Genomic DNA, 7,022 nt, shown 5'->3' with positions numbered 1-7,022 from the left:
GCAACTCGTGTTATTGCCCCAAGCACAAAGATATTACTTCATCAAAAGGTAATTCAATCTTCACTCTTACTTTCTATCTTTGGACCACTAATTGCATTAGACTTTGAATTAGCTTCTGCCTGGTATTTTGACAAAGCACATGAAACATTAGGTAACATTTTGACTCTGTAAATCACATCGACAAATGAAGCAGATAGATATGTTATGAAGAAGGGAAGATTTGTTTCCCTTAAATTAAAATTAAAACTTCTAATCACACAACTATTACATGCAGACATTATGCAGTAGCTCTTCAGAACCTCCTGTTTTAAACTCATAGATGGTATTTTCATAAACAGATATGAGAACATGCATGGCTTAACAGAGTTGGTCAATTGTTTCCTGAACCCACCTATGCAACAACAATTCTAGTTTAAGAGCTCATGTTAGCCAAGAAATTTTTAGTCACTATAACCAAAGTCTCTCAATTTAATAGCAAAATCATATGTGCTCTTCTCATAAATCATAGTTCATTTTCTCCTTGAATTCAAGCCTTGGAAGTATGTGAAGACATGCCATTCTTCTCTCTCAGCACTAGTGGGACCATCGTTATGTTTCCTGTCAAAATTGAATAGTAAAGAGATTTTGTCAGCTAACTATTCCATGGGCAGGGTCCAAGTTTTATGATACAAATCATCAAAGCAATAGCCAAACTGAGAACATACAGATAGGATGTGAGTTTAGATCATTTGAAGTACCACGTGTTTATGGAGATCAACGTTGCATCTGTTTATCCAAGTTCTGTTGCACTAGCATTGCAGCTCAAGTAGTTTTCCATCCTTCACCGGCATTTTCCACAACTACAAATGCTTATTTGCAACCATCCCAAAACTTGAATTGCTCACGTGCCTCCAACCGGTCTCTAGTGCCCAATGGTATCTACTTCACAAACACAATGTCTTCAAATGACATTTCCTTTGTTCAAAACAAACCACTACATAAACCCAACCTCAGGTTGATAGCCAGCTAGCTTTAGCTGCCCCGTTTAGTTCACCTAGCACCACATATATTTTGGCCAAATAAGGGTGAGATTTATCAGAAGCTACAAACAGATGAATATTGCTATCCATTTCAATCCAATTGGATCTAGGAGATGTTTTTTCTACACCTTGTACTTTGATGGTTGATCTGATCTTAGCAACCTTATAGGGCCGGCCCTGAGATTTAGGGGGCCCAAGGCGACCTTCGGAAATGGGGCCTTTCTCACATTGAAAAAAAAAAAAAGTTGATGGATAAATGGATAAAAATTTATTTGCACATATAATCATTAAAATTATAAATAAAAATTTATTTTCATATATTAAGATAGGAAGCAATCATTACAAATACTCAAAAAACTAAATATCTGGTTTTGTTGCTTTATAGTTTAGCAATATCCAGTTTATAATTGAACCAAATATCACATAAACATTACTCTTCTCACATTTTTAGCTGCAAAATCACCAAAGAAGCTTGCATAATCAAATTTATCCACCATATCCTTTTTCAATGGATAACAAAGCTAACCCATTCATTCTTTCTTGTGACATAGTTGACCGAAAGTAAGATTTGATTAACTTCAACTTTGAAAAACTTCTTTCTCCAGAGGCCACTGTAACAGGTACAGTTAACAAAATTCTATACACAATCCATGCCTTTGGGAAACAACCATCCATTGTTTTCAAATAATTTAATACTTCAATTGGCCTTTGGATTCCTTCCGGTAAAACTTCTTTCAAGACATTCAACTCTGAAAATAGATCTCTCCCATCAATATCAGAAAGTTCATCATGTTTCAGAAAATCTTCAAGATTAACACAATAAGTCTTCAAACATTCCTTGTTGGTAGAACTCACTTTTTGAAATCAAACAAAAATCCAAAATTTTCCTCATATACTTGAAATTGTTCAAACCTACTCTTAAGTGAAGAAAGAGCTTGATCAATTATATACATAAAGTAATTAACTCTAAAAGATTCTTCAGCAGTCTGTGTCACCTCTTCACTAACATTCTCGTCAAATTGCTTCTTTCTGCGAATGACACGCTTTTCACGAAATACTGGATCAATTTCCATTAAAGTAGCAACTTCTTTTGCCTCAATCATGGCATCCAAAAATCTAGTTTCTCTATACTTTTCAAGAAAGGTAATGAGTCCTTTTAACTAAATTATAGCAACATCAATATGCATGTCTTCCCTTTGAAATATTTTGCTAACAGAGTTAACTACAAACAATAAATTGTGCCAAATAATCATGCCAAGCAAAAATTTAAAGTTCCTAATTTCATATGTTGCTAAAGACTCAGCTTCACTCTTTGTATTGTGGGGTTCACCAAGATTTGCCAAATGATTTAAAGCATCTCTTATTTGTGGAGCTTGATATCTTATTGCTTTAACACTTTCAACGCGACTTTCCCACCTTGTTTGTGACAATGGCTTCAATTTGAGACCTTCCACATGATCTTTGAAAACTGTCCACCACTTTGTAGAAGATGAAAACAATAAATATATACGTTGTAACACTCCAAAAAAAGAGATAGCTTTGGGACAAGAGTTAGCCATATCACAAAGTGTAAGGTTAAGACTATGACAACCACATGGTGTGTAGAATGCTCTAGGATTTATTTCAAGTAGCCTTTTCTGTACACCTTTGTGTTTCCCTTTCATGTTAGAGCCATTATCATATCCTTGCCCTCTTTTATCACCAATATCAAGTTGGAGTGTGCACAATACCTCTTTAAGTACATTAAAAAGACCCAATCCCGATGTGTCATCCACCTTTAAAAATTCTAAAAAGAACTCTCCCACCTTTACTTGATTAGTTGAAACATCCACACATCTTATTACAAGAGACATTTGTTCTTCATGACTAACATCTGGAATACAATCAAGAATAACTGAAAAATATTTGGCTTCTTTGATTCTTTTCACAATTGTACTTTTGATCTCACCCGCTAACATCTGTATCAATTCATTTTGGATTTTGTGACCAAGATAATGGTAATGAATTTCATTCCTTTCAATGCGATGAAGGTGGTCTTGCATTACTGAATCAAATTGAGCAATCATTTCAATTAAACTCAAAAAGTTTCCATTTCTTTCTTAATAAATCTTCTCATTGTCTCCACGAAACGCTAAATTATTTTTAGTAAGAGTTCTCACAACAACAATTATCCTTAGTAACACCTTTTTCCAATGTTCTCTCTCCCTATTGCTTGGTTCTTGAACACCTTTATCAATTGTTTCATTCTTTTGCAATCTTTTTTCCAATTCAATCCATTTGCTCATACAAGTCATGTGCTCATTGCTAGTTTCATAACTTCTAAGCCTGTGACCTAGATTCTTCCAATCTTTAAATCCATTAGTAGCCAACTGAGTCTTGTTCCCATCTTCCTTAAATAACTTACAACAAAATCAAAATACTTTGTTTGAAGCATTTGAATATACTAGCCATTTCCTATCTTGCTTCTATTCATTTGATAAATTTCGAATGTAATATGTAGAGGAGAAATGTCTATCCTTGTCATCTCTAGGAAAATTGACAACATTACTTCTTATAGGACCTCTTTCAACTAATAAATCTTTGAAATTCTAATCAATCTTGTCCCAATTACTTGGGTCATTAATATTTAAGGGTCCATATTCAACATTAAAATCTTCACTTTCAGTGGCTTTCTCATTCACCAAATCTTCATTGTCATTCTCATTCAAACATTCAATAGGCTCTTCAACACCCAAATCTTCATTATTATTCTCATTACATTGATTAAGTTCTTCAATTACCAAATCTTCCTTAACCAAACATGAACTTTCTATTTGTTTCTTGCCACCAAAAAATTTATCAAGCGCTCCGATTGAGATTGAATAAAATTTTCTAATTTTTGCTTATTTTTCCTTTTTTCACATCCAGAAAGATACTTCCTAGGAGGCATGACTACTCTATATAATCACAAATCCACACAAATTCATAATCACTGATCTTTGCAAATAATATACTTTCAGAATTAGAGCACAACAAAAATTATAGACTTTCACTAAAGCACGTAAATTAGGTAATTTTCTAATTTAAAGAACAAATTATATAGGGCAAGAAATTAAGAGGAAAATTAGGGGAAAAATTAGGGCAACAAATTAGGGAAAAGATTTGGGCAAAAACTTCCTCCATTTAAATGTGATATATATATATATATATATATAGAGAGAGAGAGAGAGACTCACGGTTTTGATGCCCAAAATCGTTAATGCTCAGCTTCCGTCAAATATGGAGGAGAGGAGAAGACTGAAGACTTACGGTTTCATCTTCATTAATCCAATGCAAGAAGAGAGAGAGAGCAGTCCAATGCAAGAAGACTCACGGTTTCATCGAATATGGAGGAGATAGAGATGTGTTTCATTCTTCTCAGGTGCTGTGTTTCATTCTTCTCAAAGATGTGTTTCATCAAATATGCAAAGACCCATGTGAATTCATTCTGCTCAGGTGGGTATATCCTGATGTGTTTCACGTTTTTGGGGCCCATGTTCATTGGGCCTCTATTATGATATGTTTTATTATTATTTTTTTTGGCCCTACGTTCAATTGGGCTTACTATATTTGGATTTTTTTTTATATCTAAAACAAAAAATCATATTTTGGGGCCCTATTTTCAGCCCAAATCTAGGGGCCCAAGGGCAGGCCTCTTTGGCCTGCCCTCAGGGCTGGGCCTGCAACCTTATTCTATCGATTTGATTCAGCGTACATGTTAACCAGAAGGGTGTAACACCCATTATTGTTTGGCTCCAAAACCATCAACTTATTGACAGCAACTTGAGCAATCTCCAAGTTCATGTAAAGCTTACACCCACTTAATAAAACACCCCAAATAACAGAGTTTGGCACAATTCGCATGAACTGTATCAATTCCAATGCATCTTTGATCAAACCATCCTTACACAATAGATCAACCATGCACCCGTAGTGTTGAATTTCAAGAGGAATGGAAAAATCGCATGTCATGTTTAGGAACCTCGTACAACCCTCTTCAACTAGTCCTGCATGAATACAGGCACTAATTAAGAACACTAATAAAAGTAACACCATTCGGCTTTATCTTCCCCCTTCCATCCTACTAAACATTGCCAATGTTTCTTCTGCATAACCATGTACAACAAGCCCTTCAATTATTGAATTCCAACATAAAAGATTTTTTCCCCGCAACTTGAAGAACACCAAAAGGGATATATCCAAGCTCCCACACTTTGCATACATATCAACTAATGCAGACCCAAGGTAAACATCAAGATCAAACTCATTTTGCATTACATAAAGATGAATTTCCTTTCCAAAGTTCAGAGCACCAATATGGGCACAAGCCGAGATAATAGTAGCCATGGTCACTTCATCAGAGCTGATCCCATGGCTATTCATCTCATTAAAAATGGCCAACGCGTCTATATATTGCTTATTCTGCTAATAACAATTGATTATCGTTGTCCAAGAAATTAAATCCCTTTTGGGCATCTCATTGAACAATAACTTTGCAGATTCTACATCCCTCACTCTCACATACCCATCAATTATTGTATTCCACGAAGCGCAGTTCCTTTCAGGCGTTTCATCAAACAACCTTCGAGCAAAACCCAAATTCCCAACTCGAGCATAAGTCGAAACCATCGTAGTCCATGCAAAAACCTCACTTTCAGGCATTTCATCGAACACCTGTCTTGCTTCCATCATTTTACACAAACTTGAATAAAAATCAACCAAAGCAGTTTGAACAAACAAGTGTGAAGCAAACCCATATTTCAAATTATTCCCATGAACAGATTCTCCAAATTGAAAAGCTGATATTAATGCACAACCTTTAACTATCGACGAAAATGTATAACTAATGGGGCAAATGTGGGCTCTCAACATCTCCAAATAAAGCTGTAAAGCTTGAATCAGAGAAGAACAATGAACAAAGCCTCTTATCATTGCATTATACACAAACAGATTGGGTTTTTTCATCTGGGTAATGGCAAGAAGTGCATAATCGATTCGACGAAAGGTCGAACAAGCGGTGACAAATTGGTTCATAAAGAAACAGTTGTCGTTTGCGTTGGTCTTGAACATGAAGGCGTACGTTGATTCGATGTGTTTGAAGCTTGAACATGTCTTCAATAGCTCAATCACAGGATGGAGTTTTGGGTTCGAAGAACAGTTAAGGTTGGTTGTAGTTTTGAACACGGTTATCGCCTAGATGGCGAGAGAGTGGTCCTCACTGCAAAATTAATTTTAGAGGAAGGGCAATTTCGGAATGCCGACTCAAGCAGCCTATTTTAAAATGGGTAAATTACACTAATTACATCCACCGTTGGCGTTATAGAAATTATATTTCCACCTCTGTAGTTAATAGTCTCATTTCACAAATTCTTATTTATATAAAAAGTAAAACTTTTGGTAAAAAACAGACGAAATTACATTAGAAAAAAAAAAGTAAAACAAAGAAAGAAAAAGAAAAAGAAAAAAAGAAAAACAAAATAAGAAGAGAGAGAGTGTGCCATTCAAAAAAAACAAGAAAAGAGAGAGTATATGAATTTAATATATTTTGATACCAACGTTAATTTCGTTTAAATAATTACAATGACAGGGGGTCAATGTAATATCTCAAATGTTAGGGATGATATGTATTAGATCCAAATCTCAGGAGTGTAAGTGTAATTTACCCTTTTAAAAATTATTTTTGCCTTAAAAAATAAAATTATATGAAAACTCAACATTTTCTTGATATTTAAAAATAAATATAATAAACTCTACAATTTTGACACAATTAAATTGAATTTTCTTGATTTTAATTTATATAACACTTAACTCTAGGGTTAGCTCTACCATTTTGAGGGTCCAAAGCGAACTCTTAATATAGGACACCTCGTACATTGAAAAAAAAATTGTGATAAAAAGATATGTATTTAAATTTTGATCATACATATAGCAATCCCGGGTTTACCCTTGTTGTACAGTGATCCGGACATGTGTCTGTGGATGTCG

The 7,022-nt window shown here is 34.6% G+C and overlaps 1 long non-coding RNA gene and 1 pseudogene across 1 annotated transcript; both read right to left on the bottom strand.

Moving 5' to 3' along the window:
* Positions 1–200: 200 nt before the first annotated feature.
* Positions 201–4,473, bottom strand: LOC145804681 (uncharacterized). Its single transcript, XR_014346928.1, has 3 exons — positions 4,235–4,473; positions 738–1,033; positions 201–597 (listed from the first exon to the last, which is right to left on the bottom strand). It is a non-coding gene; the product is annotated as an uncharacterized LOC145804681 (long non-coding RNA).
* Positions 4,474–4,603: 130 nt separating this feature from the next.
* Positions 4,604–6,212, bottom strand: LOC145804680 (pentatricopeptide repeat-containing protein At1g06143 pseudogene; annotated as a pseudogene).
* Positions 6,213–7,022: the final 810 nt, after the last annotated feature.

Source organism: Camellia sinensis, chromosome 12 (genome assembly GCF_055761805.1).
Source record: "Camellia sinensis isolate YWXY chromosome 12, ASM5576180v1, whole genome shotgun sequence".
Lineage (NCBI taxonomy): Eukaryota > Viridiplantae > Streptophyta > Magnoliopsida > Ericales > Theaceae > Camellia > Camellia sinensis.
This window is presented reverse-complemented; position numbering and strand designations above follow the sequence as displayed.